This window comes from Pan paniscus, chromosome 11 (assembly GCF_029289425.2).
Source record: "Pan paniscus chromosome 11, NHGRI_mPanPan1-v2.0_pri, whole genome shotgun sequence".
Lineage (NCBI taxonomy): Eukaryota > Metazoa > Chordata > Mammalia > Primates > Hominidae > Pan > Pan paniscus.
Genome location: NC_073260.2, coordinates 43,419,698 through 43,438,206, shown reverse-complemented (window position 1 = coordinate 43,438,206; position 18,509 = coordinate 43,419,698). Strand labels below are relative to the sequence as shown.

At 52.3% G+C, this 18,509-nt stretch overlaps 1 protein-coding gene across 2 annotated transcripts in view; it reads left to right on the top strand.

Annotated features, from left to right (window-relative positions):
* The window catches only part of ERCC6L2 (ERCC excision repair 6 like 2), a 186,428-nt gene that overhangs the window by 141,935 nt on the left and 25,984 nt on the right, over positions 1-18,509 (top strand). The gene's annotated exons all lie outside the window — the stretch shown is intronic.

The following is an 18,509-nucleotide window of genomic DNA, read 5'->3' as shown; positions in this document are numbered from 1 at the left end:
CAGTTTCACAGGAATTCTGATGTGCCAGTGATAGTAAGGTTTGTCCCTGGGCAGGACCCACCTGCCTGACCTTCTGTCCCCCTGGGACACAGTATTTCCAGAGAGGTGCTTCAGTTGCCCCACCACGACTTCCAGCACCCCCCATCTCTATATGCAGCTGAGCTCATGATGGAGCCCACTGTGTGCTTTTTGTTGTTGTTACATTCCTATAAAAATGTCCACGCATATTTGAACATCTGTGTTCATAGTGGCATTATTCACAATGGCTACAACACGAAGAAAGCATTCCAAGTAGCTATCGATGAATAAGCAAAATATTACACACACAGGAATATTATTCAGCCTTGAAAGGAAATTCGGACACGTGCTACAACATAGATGAATCTTGAGGATGGTATGCAAAGTGAAATAAATCAGACACAGAAGGACAAATACTGTATGATTCCACTTATATAAAGTACCTAGATTAGTCAGATTCATAGAGACAAAGTAGAATGGTGGTTGCTAGACGCTGGAGGGAGGGGAGAAAGGGGAGTTATTAATGGGTGTAGAGTTTCTGTTATACAGGATGAAAAGTGGCCTGAAGATGGATGGTCGTGATGGTTGCACAGCAATGTGAATTTAATGACACTGAAGTGTACACTTAAAAGTCATTAAAATGCTAAATTTTGTATGTATTTTACAATTTTAAAAATGGAAAAAAAGTAAGACCAAAAGCAACACCTCTCCAGAATGTGTGTTATATACCAAATTTTGACGTATGTGAGATTGCTGACTATATTTTACTTATCAATTTGAAATTATATGGTTTTTATATTGACACTCCATATAAGCCATTATTTTGAAAAAAACATTTTCCTTATTAAAAGATTGGAAAAAAATTCACACATAGCATTGTTTTTCTTTTTTTGTAAGACAGAGTCTCACTCTGTCACCTAGGTTGGAGTGCAATGGCACAATCATAGCTCACTGCAGCCTCGACCTCCCAGGATCAAGGGATCTTCCCACCTCAGCCTCCCAAGTAGCTGGGACCACAGATGTGCACCACCCTGCCCGGCTAATTTTTGCATTTTTTTTTTTTTTTTTTTTTTTTAGAGACAGGGTTTCGCCATATTGCCCAGGTCTGGTCTCGAACTTCTGGACTCAAGCAATCTGCCTGCCTTTGCCTGCATTGTTTTTCTATTATATTTCATGTATTTTATTTGCTTTGCTGCAGGTTAAACTATGATGGTTATATTTATTGCCTAAGTTTCCATTAAGACCAATCTTAATTATACCAACATGATACCTTTCTGCCATGGACAGAGATAATACTCATCTGACATTCTTGGTTTTTTACTGCTCTGTCTTGTAGATAAGAATCAAGAATGCTTCTTTCTACAGATATCTTTTTCGTTAGCTAAATAGGCCTCGCAGTCTCGTTGAAAGAAATAACTAAAACTCACTTTATGTTGTTTCAGTTTATCTGGCAGGGGGAAAAATGCGTATGCAGCTCTGAATTTCTAATATGTCTCTAAGGAAACTCCAGTGAGTTGTCTTGTCAGACTAAAATGTCAATTATTGGCCTCCCTACATTTTTTAACTTTGAATTTTCTTAATTTTTTTGTAAAGTGGGATATGTTTCTGAACTGAAAGAAACTTCAAAAGAAGCCTCATAATAGCTAATTCATATTTTCTCTTCTTTCCTAAAACTATTATAAAAGCACTAATGGGAACAAAACAATTATTTTTCAAAATATAAATGCCAGGATGCACCATATGAGAAGCCCCCAGCCCCCTCTGCTTGCCTCCCAGCACCCGCATTTGTGCTCCAGTGTTCAGCTTTCTCTTCCTCTCCGTCCACCACTCCCTGCCCTCTCTTCCCACTGCCAGTACCTAAGTGGCCTTCCTTCACCTGTGCCTGGCAAAGCCCTAGGTTCCTTCCATGTCACCCCTGACTCCTGAATCGACACCTCCCTCTCTCAGCTTCCTGCTCACCAAGCTCAGTGGAGCCTCAATGACCTGCCCACTGTTGCCTGAGGCAGCACTCTCACTGTCCCAAGACCCCATCACACCTTCACCTTGCTGGGACCTCCTAACTCCCTCAGCTTCCCCTACTCCACATTGGGGGTGTATCAGTCCATTCTGACGCTGCTATGAAGAAATACCCGAGAAATACCTGGGTTAATTTATAAAGCAGTTTAATTGGCTCACAGTTCCTTATAGCTGGGGAGGCCTCAGGAAGCTTACAATCATGGAGGCAGTTCACGTGAAGGGGGAAGAAAGGCACCTTTCTCACAGGGTGGTGAGAGACAGGAAGGGGGACGGGGGGAAGCCCTTTATAAAAGCATCAGATCGGCTGGGCACAGTGGCTCACGCGTGTAATCCCAGCACTTTGGGAGGCCGAGGCAGGCAGATCACAACGTCAGGAGTTCGAGACCAGCCTAACCAACATGGTGAAACCCTTTCTCTACTAAAAATACACATTAGCCGGGCGTGATGGCGCGCACCTGTAATCCCAGCTACTTGGGAGGCTGAGGCAGGAGAATCGCTTGAACCCGGGAGGCAGAGGTTGCAGTGAACCGAGATCGCGCCACTGCACTCCAGCCTGAGTGACAGAGTGATACTCCGTTAAAAAAAAAAAAGATCTTGTGAACTCACTGTCACGAGAGCAGCGTTCAGGAAACCACCTCCATGATTCAATTACCTCCGCCTGGTCCCGCCCATGACACGTGGGGATTATTAAAATTCAAGGTGAGATTTGGGTGGGGAAACAGAGCCAAACCATATCAGGGGGCCAGGCCTTCAGCAGGTGGATAAGATGGGAGGAGTTCTGAAATACACACCCGGGATGCTCCAGAGGCCAAATCATAGGGCAGGTCGTCCCAAGGACAGCAGTTAATTCACTGACATGCCAGCAAAGGGCAAACCGAATCGGCCCCGCGGAGCCCAGGTAGGGGCGCCGCTCACCTCCTAAAATGCCCTCAAAGACCCCTTAGGGCACAGCCATATGCTGAGACATGTTGGGGTGGACAAGCAGGTCTCAAGAAGCTTAGAATGTCCCCTAGGTGGACGCTAAGGGACAAGGCCCACCGAGGAACGCAGCTGCAGATGATGGAATGCCCTCCCAATGGCGGGAACAAGCAAGGCTTCCGCAGCTCAAAAGGAGAAACATGCTTTGCGCTGGAGTCCTCAGAAAAGGCCACTTCCAAACTGTGGGGATGGGGAGTGGACGGGCCTAAGACAATGGGAAGGCAGAACACCCCTTCTCCAGTCTCCCTTGGCCGTTAAAACCGCAGAGCAGCAGCAACGTGGGCTGTTTGGTGCGGAGGTTCCTGGTTTGGGTTGGCCAGGCATAGAGTGCTTCCGACAGTTCACCCACCCTCCAAGACGCGCGGGCCGGGGAGCGGGGAGAGGGCGGAGGGAACGGCGCACCGGGCCCCGTCGGACTGTTGGACCAAAAGTCCTCCGTGTCGGGGGCTCGCAGCGCCGCCGCGGCGAACCCAGCTAGGGGGCACCGCCTGCGCCGGGCACAGGGAGGCCGTTCGGCTTTCCCCCTCGCGCCCATTACTCTCAGGCGTCCCGGGGAACCCCGCGGGCCAAGTGTCGGGCTGCGTCCGGGCAGAGGCGGCTTCGCCTGGTGTCAGCGCGTTTCCGAAGGGCACCCGCGGCGGGGCCCACAACTCGAGCTGGGAGCCGCCCCAAGCAATCCGTTCCTCCGAATCAGGCTGCTTTTCTCTGTAAAGAAAAGAGAAAGCAAGCGATTAACTGATGGCTTGGACGGCTGGAAACGGGAAAGCGAGTTCTCCAGGAGCCGCACACCTCGGGGAAGCCCAGTCCCTCCCGGGCAGGGAGCGAGGGGCGGTCCTGGGGGCTGCTTCCCGCGGGGAGAGAAGGGAGGGCGGCGCAGCCCTCTGCGGGGTCCGCCCCTCGGTTCTTCCGACCCCCGCGGCCTAGGGGACACGGGGCAAATTCTCGGATAGCGACGGGCGGGAAGGGGACCCGGGTTGGCGATGGGCCGAGTGCCTCCTTTGCTCTCACCCCCGCGCGAAGACGAGGCCAGTGGGCGGGTGGCGTGGGGCGAGGCCTCCGCAGGCCGCCGGGGGCCCAGGCACCTGGAGCCGGGAGGGTCCGCTCCCTTCCCCGCCCTGGATGGCGGCGTATGGGAAAGCAGTCTCCACTGGATCCCGCGTGCGTCGCGCCGAGGTCGTGGAAAGCCGAGGGCGGGAGGGCGGAGGCGCCGGCAGGGTCGGCGGGACTGGGGCTCGGACGGAGGACAGGGGCGAGGAGGAGGCAGGAAGGACGCCGGGTACTGCGGGGCGCCTAGGGGGTTCCCAGCGCAGCGGCTGCGGGGCCGACCCGCCCAGGATGGAATCGGGGCCCCGGCGCCCCCACGCCGCTCCTCCAGGCCGAACCCCTGCGGCCCCAATCCCCCGGCCTCACGCCCACCCCGCAGGTCGGCCCTGCAGCTGCCTTCCCTTCCTCCACCTCCCTCCCGCCTCAGAAGCCGGCGCCCCCGGCCAAGTGGCCGCTCTCAACCTGTTACCAAGTCCTAGAGAGAATTTCTCCAAAATATTTCCTGGATCCCCCTGCCAAGGGCCCTGTCCTGCCCTTCCAGCTCCCATCTGGATGCCTGCAGACCTCTCCCCGGGTTCCGAGGCTCTGGCCTCCTCCCTCCCTAATCCATTTTCCACACCGCTTCCCCGGGAGCCCGTTAAAATACACCGGGACCGCGGCGGGTGCAAGCCTCCTGTATCTCCACATAGCAGGCTAAGGGGGATTGGGTAGGGAATAAAGGCTGCAGGGGACATCGGCTGACAGGTATGAAGCCCATATTGTGTGTCGTTTGTTAAACACTTCCAGTGGATTTTCTCGTTTAATCTGCCTAACAACGCTTCTGGGCCGGTATTCGTATTGTTTTATAGAAGGAGAAACTGAGGCACAGAGGGGCACTCGGCTTGTAAGCAACGGAGTAATTCAGAGCCCGTCAGCCCCACGCCGAGTTTATTCACCCTGGCAGGGGCTTCCGCGGGAACCATGACCCTTCCTAACTGGGGTGGAAGGACCCGCAGCGCCAGCGGGGTCCCGGCCACACGGCAGCGAGTGTCTGTTAATAGGGATGCTGAATGGGTCAGGCAGTGGGGCACAGGTTCAGTGTGATTTGGAATGCCTGCGAGGCCCCCTTGCTCATCCACCTGCCTTTAATGGATGGGTGGTCTGAGTTTCTGGAGATGGGCAAGATGGAGCAGTCTCCACACTTGGCTCTTCAGCCCCGGCGCCCCCCACAGCCGCCTCTGCTTTCCTGGAGACACCGCAGGCTCCTAACCTCAGGCCGGCTTGTGCTGCTCCACCCTCTCCCTCCCCCACAGACACAGGCCACTTAGCGCGCTCTCCCGTCCCTCACCCCTGCCAACAGCAGCCACTTCTGGCCACTTCCTTTGCATGTGAATGAGTCCAGGTCTGGGCTGCCTTTGTCCGGGGAGGCCGGTGGGATTTCCATCATTAATTGTTGGTTGGTGAGTCAGGGGTCAGCAGTGGTCTCCTTTCCAGGACCCAGAAATGACACCACAAGGGTAACTGGCCACTATTTCCTGCCTAGGAACTAGCAGCATCCCACCCCCACCACTCCATGGCCTAGATAAGACAGGCCAAGACCCCAGAGACAACAGGACTCTGGAACAGGGAAGGGATTTATGATTAGCATAGGCTCTAGTTAAATTCCTTTTTTTATTTCTGTGCATTGACCTATTATGTAATATGCTTTTTTCTTCCTGGAATACAGATCCTACCAGTGGTTTTATTCCTTTTTAATATAATGTTTAATTCATCTGTCTCTATAAATCCATCACATGAAATTGAAAGGGTCTCAAAGAGCAGACTGTTTCCCCCCTAACTCTTCCACTATTCAACCCAGGGGCAAGCACTGTCATCCCTCACTGCTACCAGCTTCTGGTCAGTCTTTCTGGCCACACGTATGTAGACATGCTTCATTCTTTTAACTGTGTTTTTGATGTTTTCTATATTAACACCAAAAAAAAGTACACTAAGAAATCAGTGCTATTTCCAAATGGAGCCCGGAGTTTCTCAGCACTGCGCTCCTCCCGTGCCAGAAGCACCCTACTTCTCTTCCTCAGTTGCTTCATCAATCACATGGGGCTGGGGCAGTGAGGAGGATGTATTTGCCTCACATAGAGACTTAAAGGTTTTCCCGATCTCCTCTGGGTACAGAACAAGAAATTAAGGATGATCTGAAATATACAGGGCTTGGATAAGACTTGAAACAATTGTGATGATAGGAATTGCTGGGTTCTGGAACCGAGGATTGCAGTAACCAGGGGCTCAGAAAGCTGAGATATCCCTCCAGTGAAAGGGGACCCGGGAGCATAACTGAACAAAAGTCATTTCTCTTCCTCATGATGGGTATTTCTCTTTTTCTGGTGAGGAGTGACAGTATCAGCATTTATCTGCTGGAGACTGTTTAAATGTTAGGTGTACTTAGCAACTTTGCATCTATTTTTCTTAAACACGAATCGCTTTCCAGAAGGGAACCGAAATGACCACCTCTAAAAGTTGCTACTATTGCTCCAGAAACCAAAGTGATCCCACTCACATGGCTGGCCATAGTCTAATTTCTTCACAAACAGAGGCAGAGCAGCTTGCACCACGTAACCCCAAAGCTTTTCTGTAACTGATCAGAAGTTCCTTTCTCCACCCTTTAGCAGAGGTGCTGGTGACCAGGGAAGAGGAGAAGGTAAAGAGCAGAGTGAATGAAGGGAAGTAGGGGACATAGATTCTTTAAAGTCTGGGTAATCAATCCCAATGTATTCAAGAGAGACCTCAACTTGCTTTCCTAGATGGGACGTGGTGGCCCACGGCATCCATAGCAAACCACTCCCTTCTTGGATAGTTGGCTCCCAGACTTAAAGGCTGTGCTCCTTGCTGTCCTCGGACCTCTCCAGCGGTCTCTTTCTGGTTTCCTTGGTGGGCTCCGCCTCCTCCTCCTCACCTTGTCCCTTGGATTTCCCAGGGAGCTATCCCCAATCTAGGGTTAGTCTCATGCACCCACCATATTCTAGGGGCCCCTCCAGTCACTCTCATGCTTTTAATGAATTCATTTATGGGTGATCAGGAATCTTCACCATAGCCCAATCGCCCTTCTGAGTTTCAGGTGCACACCCTGTTGCTTTGGTGTGACTGCTTCCCGTTGGGTTATCCTTGGGCACCTCACACTCATTGTGTCCAAAGCAGAATTCTTCATCCTCAACTCTGCACTCATCCTATATTTGAGACTCCTAACTCAGTTAATCGCATTGCATTAGTCATTGACCTCGTAACCCAAATCTCAGCACCATCTTTTTTTATTTGGTTGGATGCTTCCATTCCTCTCAGCCACTGTATTCACTCAGTAACCAAGACTTCCAGAGTTGACCTCATAAATATTTCCTTAACTCTGATGCCTTCTTTCCAGTTTCCTACCAGTGTCCTAGTTCCTGAACCACTGGAATAGCTTCAAGTCTTTCACTTCTTAGGTCTTCTAGAGAAATTTGTCATATCTAGTAGAACTCTTTTGTTGAAAATGACGCAGACTGGTTTAAGCAAAAAAGCAAAATCATGGATGTCAGGCTGGTTTCAGGTGTGGCGTGGTGTCGAAGCTCAAGGGACACCACCCACACCCTGTGTCACCAGCTCACCACTCAGGTCTGCTCTCTGTCACTCTGGTGGGCTTCATTCTCAGGCTGCATCATGGGAGTGAAGTAGCAGCAGAAGGTCCAGCTCGCCTGGTGCTTCCAGTGTCAAGTTCTATAGGAAGGAGGCAGGCCTGAGGCCAGATGGCAGCGAGTTTCTGTTAACAGTGACACTGAGTGGGTCAGGCGGTGGGGCTCAGGTTCAGTGTGATCCGGAATGCCTCCGAGGCCCCCTTGCTCATCCACCTGCCTTTAGTAGATGGGTGGTCTGAGTTTCTGGAGATGACTAGGAGTAGCAGGAAGGGACACTGAGCTACACAACACATCCAAAGCCCACCACACATCAGACCCACGGATTCCCCTGCATAAAATTCCCCAAGGCAAATTTTGCCCACTGAAGTTTTGTCAAGATGATTTGATTCTTCTGTTGAAATGCAGTATTAATCATTGTTGAACTTTTTCATTTTGTTTGCATTGATATTTCCACCAGTAATCTTCAATAAGAATAGAATTTTAGAACTGATCATTTGGGTCTACTCTTCAACTTGCAAGGAACTGTGCACGGTGTTAAGACCATGCCTCTGAGATCACTGGAGAGACAGATGGCGAAGTGGAGGATTTGTATTTAGAGTCTAGTCAGGGAAACCCCTCCCCCCTCAGATAGAGAGAATCTCCTGTTGTTGGTCGATATTGGAGGATTGAGTGGCAAGCCAAGATTCAGATATGGTGACTGATAGAAGCAGTGAAGGTCTCTAAAGAGCAAAGAGAAGTCATGAGGGTTCTGAGAACCGAGGTCCTGGAAGCTGGAGAAGGGGCCCTGGGGAGTGGAACCGGACCTCTGCACTTGCCTGGCCCTGGGGCCTCCCGGAGAGCTGGACTCAAATCTCCGAGATGGACCAGCCAGCCCGGGCGGGATGTGGGCAGGCAGGTCCTGGGAGTGCATGAAGCAAGCTAGAAAACTGGGCATGACCGCGCGCCACCGTTGGGAGTCCCGGGGGTTATTGGGGCTCTGCTGACGGGAACAGGCTCCTGTCCTGCGATCTGCGGCCGCCACGCCGCCCTCTGGGGCCCCCTGTTGACAGAACCTGGCGGGAGCTCGCTGGCCCGCAGAAGGCTCAGGGCCTGGTAGCCAGGGCGCGGAGCCCAGGAGGTGGATTCGGAACTCAGTGCGCCCCGGAGCGCCGCAGTGGGGCGGGGGTGGGGGAAGCGCGGGGAAGCGCGGAGTCTCTGGGTCAGCTGGTCCCCACTGCCAACGCCCACAGGCCAGGCGGCTTCCGCAGCATCTGCTCCACACCCCATGCGGAGCAGGGGCTTGTTGTTTCTGCACACGCCCACCGCATACACACCGCACCACACACACAAACACACTACACACACCACACTATACACACCACACACACAAACACACCACACACAAACACACCACACACAGCACACCACACACACCGCACTACACACAAACGCCACACACACCCCACACACCACACAAACACCACACCACACACACAGCCCACACACACTACAAACACACCACACACAAACACCACACACACCCCACACACATACCACAACACACACCAAACTCACCACACGCACCAAACACGCCACACACCACACAAACACACCACACAGACCCCACACACCACACATACCACAACACACACTACACCAAACACACCACACGCACACACCCCACACATACCACAACGCACTACACCAAACACACCACACCGCACAAACACACCACACACACTACACACACACAGTACACACACCACATACCCCACACACATACCCCACACCACCCCACACACTACACACACCACACACACCACACACACACCACCACACCACACACAACACACTACACACACCCCACATGCACCACACCACACACACGCACACCACACACCACACATCACACCACAGCCACACCACACCCCCGCCTCCAACACCCACCTCTCGCGCCCCCCTCCCGCCTCCTGTGTGGTGTGTGCTCTAGTTCCCGGCAAAGCAGGTGGGAGACGGAGTGACCAGTAGGACAGGCTGCCTGGGGAACCGGGAAGGCTGAAGTGGACACAGGAGGAGCTGGCAGGGAGAGCCCAGGCCCCGCGGGCTGCGGGAAAGGAGAGGGCAGCGACTGGGCGAGGGAGGAAAGACCGTGGCCGGGGCAGCCCGGCGCGGGAGAGGCTGCGTGTGCCCGGCTCAGTCACCCGCCCTGGGAGAAGGCGGCCCGGCTGGAAAGCTGAGGCGGAACCGAAGGCCCCCGCGTGGAGGCTGCAGCCCCTGCGCCGGCCGGGCGGGTCCAGAAGGAGCCCAGGCCGCACCTCCAGGCCGGCGCCGCCGCCGCCCAGCGCCCACCCGTCCCCCCAGCGCCACTCCACATGCACCTTCTCCCGGGGCGCCGGCGGCCTCGGCTGCCCCCGCAGCGTTTCCCTAGCTTCCCTCCAAGGCCCCCGGCCCCACTTTCTCAGCATTCTTCGCAGCTTCATCTCCATCCGCGCGGCCTTGCCGAGACCCTCCAAGCCGACTCCTCAGCCTTCTACTGGATCTCCTCCAGGCTAGCTCCCAGGGGCGCCTGTCCAGGCCCGGGACTTACATTCCCAGTCCTCATGCAGAGCCCCGTCCCCGCACCGAGGCAGCAGAGCTGGGAGCGCGATGCAGTTCCCTGCGAGAGCCTAGGTCTGACTCTGCCCTGGATTCTCCGCTTTCTAGGAGCGCGTGACATCGGCGGCCAGTTCCGTCATCTGGGCTATCACACCCATACTACCCAGCCCTGGGAACGGATGCGACAGTGGACCCGAAGGCACCCTGCAAACTGTAACTCTCACACTTGCCAGACGGCGCTTCCTGAAGGGTCACACTGAGCATCTGTTTTCAGAGTTTCCTATTTTCCAGAAAAAAAAAAGTCCCTATCTGTGCATTAAAAATGCAGGCCAAAACGTATTTTCCACTTCTCCCCTCTGTTCACTTGGCTTTGGCTTAGCATTTTCCCAAGCTGTGTTTCTTGGAGCACGAGTGCCCTTCAGATATGAGTAGATGCCCCTTGAGAAAAGCCAAGTTCAGGAATATCCCTTCCTTGAGATTAGAGTGTGCCCTCTCCTGTGAAAGGTCCTGAGAGGTGTAACCTTTTTAAACCACTTTTCCAACTGAATGAGCCACAGGTCTTGTTTTCCTCCATGGCACACTCTAAAATTCCTGGGGACCACTAGGGTCCCACGCAACAGAGGTAGGAACCCTGCTCTAGGCAAGTCGAGCCACTTGCCCTTCTGTCTCAGAGAGGTTGTCCTCGAGTTCTTGCCACCAGGGTCCCCTAGTAAGGGCGTCCCTAATAAAGCCTGGCTGTTCCCCTTTTCCTTCTATTCTATGAGCTAGGCAGAATGGTTCTGGCAAACCCATCTTTCCGAGTCAGGTTGTCCAGAGGAAGTTCTGTTTCTTGCAACTAAAAGACTCTGACACAGACCAGCAGGCAAAAAGTCAGTGAAGGGATTACCATTCCAAACTAGAAATTTCCCACGTTCACCTTAGCATTGGAATGGATAAGTATACGTCATATACATTGTGTGATATATTCACACATACTGCACAGCAACAAAAATAAACTATCTTCAACCTTAGGCAATAATGTGGGTGAATTTCCAAATACCATTTGAACACAATGAGCTAGACACAATTTGAATTCATTTATAAGAAGGGAAAAGCCAGCAAAACTAACCTATGTTGTTAGAAGTTAGGATGGGGGACTGGGCGCGGTGGCTCAGGCCTGTAATCCCAGCACTTTGGAAGGCCAAGGTGGCGGATCACGAGGTCAGGAGATCAAGACCATCCTGGCTAACATGGTGAAACCCCGTCTCTACTAAAAATACAAAAAATTAGCCGGGCGTGGTGGCACGTGACTGTAATCCCAGCTACTCGGGAGGCTAAGGTAGGAGAATTGCTTGAACCCAGGAGGCGGAGGTTGCAGTGAGCTGAGATCGCGCCACTGCACTCCAGCCTGGGTGACAGAGCAAGACTCCGTCTCGAAAACAAAAAACAAAAAAAAAATTAGGATGGTACAGTTAGGATAAGTTAGTTAGGATAAGACGTTAGGATACAGGTGAAAAGGAGGGAATACAAGAAGGCTTCCAGCTGCCCTTACCACACTGTCCTTGGTCTGCGTGCTGGTTTCCTGGATGTGTCCAGTTTGTGAACATTCCTGAGCTCTAACCTTAGGATAGATGTGATTTTCTGAATGTATGTTGTACTCCAACAAAAAGTTTCGGAGGTGGGTATCAGAAAAGATTGTTTCCCCACTGAGGGATTCCTTTTGCAAAACCACGCAAAGGAAACGTGTTGATTTCAGGACCAATAGAAATTGAATGATACATCAAGTCGTCTTAGCTTACTTCACGTCTGTTTGGCTCTCATATTTATCTAAACATCTGCACGCACAATCTTTACATTGCCACACATGTCAAACAGTCATTCTGTATTGATTATGGGTTTTTTGTTTGTTTTCTACTGATTTTATGCTGCTTCATCCTTGGGGTCTTGTGGTCTTAGGAAGGAACTGCCCCTCCCAGGGTTAGCTGAGTCCTCCAGAGAGCAAACGACTCGCTGTTGGGCGTGCCTTTGCTTTGCAAGCTGACCAGTCCAGAGCCCGGACACCAGCCACCTCCTCTATTTGGCTTTTACACTTCCAGGAGGCAGCCTTCCTCTGCCCCAATCCCAGTGAGAGGTGAAGCCAGCTGGACCTCCTGGGTCGAGTGGGGACTTGGAGAACTTTTCTGTCTTACAAGAGGATTGTAAAATGCCCCAGTCAGCACTCTGTAGTTAGGATTGTAAAACGCACCAGTCAGCGCTCCGTGGCTAGCTAGAGGTTTGTAAAATGGACCAATCAGCACCCTGTAAAATGGGCCAATCAGCACTCTGTAAAATGGACCAATCAGCAGGACATGGGCGGGGACAAATAAGGGAATAAAAGCTGGCCACCCCACCCACCCAGCCAGCAGCGGCAACACGCTCGGGTTCCCTTCCATGCTGTGGAAGGTTTGTTGTTTCACTCTTCACAATAAATCTTGGTGGTGTTCACTCTTTGGGTCCATGCCATCTTTAAGAGCTGTAGTACTCTCAGGCCTGTAATCCCAGCACTTTGGGAGGCCAAAGCAGGCGGATCACGATGTCAGGCGATCTAGACTATCCTGGCTAACACGGTGAAACCCTGTCTCTAATAAAAAAAAAAAATACAAAAAAATTAGCCGGGCGTGGTGGCGGGCACCTGTAGTCCCAGCTACTGGGGAGGCCAAGGCAGGAGGATGGTGTGAGCCCGGGAGGCGGAGCTTGCAGTGAGCCGAGATTGCGCCACTGCACTCCAGCCTGGGCGACAAAGCGAGACTCCATCTCAAAAAAAAAAAAAAAGCTGTAACACTCACCGCGAAGGTACGTGGCTCCAGCGATGCCACGAACCCACCGGAAGGAACAAACTCCGGACAAACCAGGACAACTGGGGCCGACAGGACAGCCCAGGGCACACCTCATGTATTCAAGCCATCTGATCCTAAACCTTCTGAGCCTTCATTCCTTCCGGGGAAACCAAACCGCAGTGAAGCCTTTGCCCAGGCTTTCCCCTACCTGGTGCCTCCGGACAGGCCCTGGTGCTTGTCGCGCCCCCTGCTTCCAGGGGTCTGTGAGTATAAAAGCATCTTCCTTCAGGACAGTCATCTCAGTGTCCTCGTGTCTTCCCATACCTGATTAAAACAAGTCCTGGACACATTTTAAAGCACTGCATTCATGTCACAATTTCCAAAGCACCTGCTGTGTTTCGTGCACTGTTTTCAGTGTTGGGATAGAGCAGTGTCTGTGCAAGCAAGGTGCTGTGCTCAAGGAGCCCAGTGTCTAATGGAGACAGATCATTCAGCAAACAGAAATGTTTCCAGACAGGGTGAAGTGGTGTGAATACAATGGACCAGGGTGGGTTGTTTTGTTTTGTTTCTTTGGGCTTGGGGGTTGTTTTTTAAGGAACAGTGGTCAGGGAAGGTCTCCCTAAGGAGGTGACACTTCAGCCACAGTCCGAATTGTTCCTTGTATACCAAGGGCACCCACAGGTCTGTGCTAGGGGCCTTGAGGCCTCCAAAATAACTAACATGATGTATCTGCCACTGGTGCTCAGCCAGAACAAACTCTGTCCCTTTCCCAACAAGCAAAGTAGGGCTTCCATCCAAGAGAAAATAATTTCCCGGCATCAGCAAAGTCCACAGCCTGCTCCAATCAAGTTGCTTTCCAAATGCTATAAAGCCAAGGCGCCCAAGCACCAGGATCCAGGGGCTGGGGTGGCAGCATGCCAGCGCCCTGAGGGCAGTGACAGCTTGCATGTGTGTTTACATACTGTTTGCAAATAAAGAGTAAGTGGGCCGATCCCTGAGCCCTCGTCACTTCCCACCATCCCTGGGGACCCACTGCCTAGTTCAGCTTCCCAGGAACACAAGCTTGACCCTGGGCACTGCAGACTTGACCCTACCGCCACAGGCCTGGTCTGGAAGCCCTCCTGCTTGCTGGGCACATCCTGAGTGGCCGTCCTGAGTCCGTGTAAACAGCAAACAGACATTCCCACCCCTTCTTTAAAAAATTTAGATCTCACTGACTGGACAACATTGCAGTCAAGAAAAGTAGAACAATTTAAATCACAAGCCCTCAACCTGTGGGTGGCACGTCATGAGTCACTGGCATAGCATGGGTCAGTCTCTAAGCCCATCAGCAGGGAGCCGGGGCTACTTCCACATCTCCCTTCCTCAAAGCTTCCAGGCTGTGGCTGGGTATCCCCGGCCCCGCCACCTCACCTTCCACACCGGAACCTTCCACACTCACCCTGAGCCCCAAAGCCAGCACACCACACACCTCCCTTCATCAGGGAAAGGCCAGGGACCCCAGATCTGAAAAGCCACTCCCATGCCTTCCACTGGAAACCCCCAGGAAAGAGCAGCTCCATTCATGTTGGGCAGCTGCCGCTAGGCCAGGCAGAATCAGCTCTACAAATGGAAACCACCCTCAGCGCCTTCCTCCGCATCCTCTTCCGCAGCCTCCTTGCGCCTCACCGTCTGTGTCAGTGACAGATCCTCAAAGAGCATCTCTTAGGAACTCGGCATGAATTGGCTGGAGGGCCATAGCTGGCTCTTTTACCTTTGCCTCGATCCAGAGTTTGCCTCCCACCACACACCTCCCTGGCGCACCTGCTTCTTGGGTGTTCATTCAGACACAGCCTCCGCTTTGGTGGGTGTCTTCCAGGAGCCCTTTCATCTATAAGGAATGTCACACTCCAGAGCCAGAAAAACTCGAAGCCACCCCTCACACCTGCGGCAACTGAGAACCAGTTGCTGCCTCACCAGGAGCCCGGAGCTGGCAGAGCTGGAGAGGGCTTATGTGGGCCTAGAACACAACGCTGGTCATCTCTGACATGCCATTGTCCTCTACAAACCCCACCTAGCACCTCATGGTCTGTGAAGGTCCATTCCCTTGTTTGTAGGTCAAATCTCAAATTCTCAAGGCTCCCAGCTGGCTTAAAAATGTCAACGATGACTCTTTCTACTTATCAAGCATTTTCTATTTCCCCATTGGAGCAGGAACCCCCACAGAGGCATGGCCCAGACTCGTTTAATCTCAAACCCAGGCATCCAGGCTCGTGTGTCGGTGATTTAGCAGCCTGTACCAGTGGCATCTCCTTGGAGCAATCAAAGCTTTCATGGAAAGTGCTTAAATCCTATAAATGTAATGTATTTGCTTATCTACCAAATTATAATATTCATTTGTTTGTGTAAACCTGCCAGTCACCAGTCAAAAATATGAACCACAAGAAATTTTCCATTAGGATTTAGGCCCAGTCATTGTTTCCAGTTTGAATCTGACATATTATACCTGAGAGGATTGCAGAAAACCATAAATGATTCTGGGTTTTTTTTTTTTTTTTTTTTGAGACGGAGTTTCATTCTTGTTGCCCAGGCTGGAGTGCAATGGTGTGGTCTCAGCTCACTGCAACCTCCGACTCTCGGGTTCAAGTGATTCTCATGCTTCAGCCTCCAAGTAGCTGAGATGACAGGCACATGCCACCATGCCTGGCTAAATTTTTTACATTTTCAGTAGAGACAGGTTTTCACCATATTGACCAGGCTGGTCTCGGACTCCTGACCTCAGGTGATCCGCCTGCCTTGGCCTCCCAAAGTGCTGGGATAACAGGTGTGAACCACCACGTCTGGCCATAAATGAATCTTAAATTCTACATTGAGTCTACGTATAACAGAGGTTTTTTGCTGTATACAAAACAAAAAGTAAAACCCAAAGTCATTACCCCCAGGAGGCTGGGATCTGGGTGCCCAGGAAAGAAGAGCTGTGTCTTGGAAGAACACTATCCCTTCTGTTTCTATCCATGAAATAAAAGGAGATGCCCCTTTCTGTCTGCAGTTGTCATCTGGCAGATTTTTGAGAAACAACTTATTTAGGGGGTTCCACACTCGATTCAAATCCAGATGCCCAGTGCAGAATCTGGGCTGTACCTGGTCAAAGGCAGTGGTGATTTCACTGCAGAATGGAGGGAAGCAAACCGGGGCTCAGAAGGCCAGAAGACCATCACCTGCCTGGTGCAGGGACATCAACTGCAAAAGAAGGGCCCATTGTCTGCACCAGGATTTATGTGAGTGAGCAGCCAAGGTGCTCCGGGTGGCTGCCAGCTCTGAGCCCCGCTGCTCTCCGGTCACTGGGAAACCCAACAGAAACCTGGCCATTCTCCCAGATGCCGCCATTCTCCCAGGCTGAAAGAAAGGACATCCATCTTCTCAGGCATGAAGGCAAGGGCTCTGTGCTCCCATCTCAGTGCTGCACGCAGTCAGGGTAGGGACAGGAGGGGTGTCCGGCTGACTTTCCCCAGAGGGTTCACCTCGGTCCCTCTTGTCTGATGTCACCAGCACCTGTGTAGGCTTTGAAGGACACCTGTATTGCTCTGGTTTGTAAATGTGGATGTCGGAGGAAACTGTAAATGTAGGTGGAAGACACAAACGCATTGCAAGTGGCTGGAGGACCTTCCAGGCATCCCTTGAGAAGAGCCAAGGAGCCCACTTGCCTAAAGCTTCCTTCTCAATGCCCATCAGAGTGCCTGAACTCTTGCTTTTACAGCTTCTTAAATTTGCAAAGGAGGCTGGTGTGGAATGACCTGTGATAGTGGTGCTTAGACATTCAGGGAAAGCTTCCTGGGAGAGGCAGTCTTTGACAAACAAGCAAGAGCATTATGAGCAAAAGGGCAGCAAGTGAGATGTAGAGGCCTCGGGCTGCTTGTGGGGAGCCGGCTGCAGCAGGAAGGCACGGCTGGGGCTGCACACTCCATGAAGCTGGTGGGAGCCCTGACCCTTCTGAGTTTGGGTGGGAATTCCCTGGGTGCTGCTGCAGCTGCCCAAGCTGCAGCTGGGGACAGGGGCCCTGCCCTCCTGGATGGGACTACAGCCACCCAAACTGTGGCTGTGGACCCAAGCCTCTCTGTGCTCTTGGAGGGAGCCAGGAGCAGGCAGGATCTGCCCTCCTGGATGAAGCTGCAACCACCTGACCCATGGCTGTAGACCTGGGCCACCGGCTCCATGGAGCAGGCAGGACCCCTGCCCCTTCTGAGATGGTTAGGGGAGAGCTCCCTGGGTACAGTTGCTATTGCCCTCCCAGGCACAGGACCTGGGTGTCTCTGTAGCCTGCACCCTTGGGGGCCTGGGAAGGACTCCCCATCTCCTCTACCACACCCCCCATCCCTGCAGGCTCGGGGGTGTCTGATCCTACTGCCTGTCCAATCCCACTGCCTGTCCTCTCTCCTCTCCCAACACCTGCTCAGATCTCCAAGTGGGATTGGTGCTGAGCCTGGGGCCATGAATGGCAGCAGGAGGCAGACAGATTCCTGAGCAAAAGGGGGCGGGTCCCAGTAGGGCCCCTTCTTCAGGCAAGGGAATGCCTGAAGGCTACGGGCTGGGCCACTAGTCCCGCTGACCAGAGTGGAGATTCATGGTGCCTCTTCCGAGCCTGCCCCTGGCTGCCCATGGACCAACTGGCAGGCACTTCCTCTCCTCTGAGGGCCATGAAAGCCTGGTGCTCAGCCAGGGTAGAGGATGGCCAGAGACAGAATATGGCAGGGAGAGGTTAGAATGGTCAGCCAAAGAGAGGAGCTACCCTCTCCACTGATAGCTTCAGAGATCTGCAGAGAGAGTGGGGCAACCTGCCAGACAGAGAGGAGCTACCCTCTCCAGGGACTCCTCTCTGCTGAAACCTGAACACTTGACAGAATGACCTGCCTGCCTACAGAGGGGAGCTATCCACTGTGGGTCTCCTCTAAGCTGTTCTAACACTCAATAAACTCCTTTTCATCATCTTCACCCTTCACTTGTCTGCATACCTCAGTTACCTCATTGTACCTCAGTTACCTCATTCTTCCTGGATGTAGGAACACTGGACAAGATAGGCAACAGGTTAAGCTTGCTCTAGAAAGATCACTGTGGCCAGAGGTTAGGAGATGGGTTGAGGAGGTGGGAGAGTGGAGCAGCAAACCAGTGAGGAACCCAGGAGAAGCTGAGCCAGGGCAGTGAGTCTGGAAGCATCTGTGATGTGCAGTAAAGGACTCCTTTTGCTTCTAATCCTTCTTAGACCGAAACTTTTGGAAAATAAATTACCAGACAAACACAATTTTAAAAGACATACAAAATACAAGTCCCATTTTTCTTCAAAAATTTTTGTTTTAATTGGGGTAAGATAACACACATTTACCATCCCAAACATATTTAAGTGCACATTCCAGTAATACGCACACTCACACTGCCATGCTGCTAGTCTCCAGAATGCTTTCCTTTGGCA